Genomic DNA, 214 nt, shown 5'->3' with positions numbered 1-214 from the left:
ATAAATTAAAAATCTTCCATAATTTTGCCATTGGGCCTAACCGTTTATATAATCACAATGTACATAAAGTACTGTTTTTACGTTTTTAGTTGTGGCAAAATGTACATGACATAAAATTTGCCGTTTTAACCATTTTTAAGTGTATGGTTCAGTAGTGTTGAGTATACCCGCATTATTGTGCAACTGAGCAATCTCCAGAAGTTTTTGTCTTGCA

Source organism: Colobus angolensis, unplaced genomic scaffold, assembly GCF_000951035.1.
Source record: "Colobus angolensis palliatus isolate OR3802 unplaced genomic scaffold, Cang.pa_1.0 Scaffold184, whole genome shotgun sequence".
In the NCBI taxonomy this organism is placed as follows: Eukaryota; Metazoa; Chordata; class Mammalia; order Primates; family Cercopithecidae; genus Colobus; species Colobus angolensis.
This window is presented reverse-complemented; position numbering follows the sequence as displayed.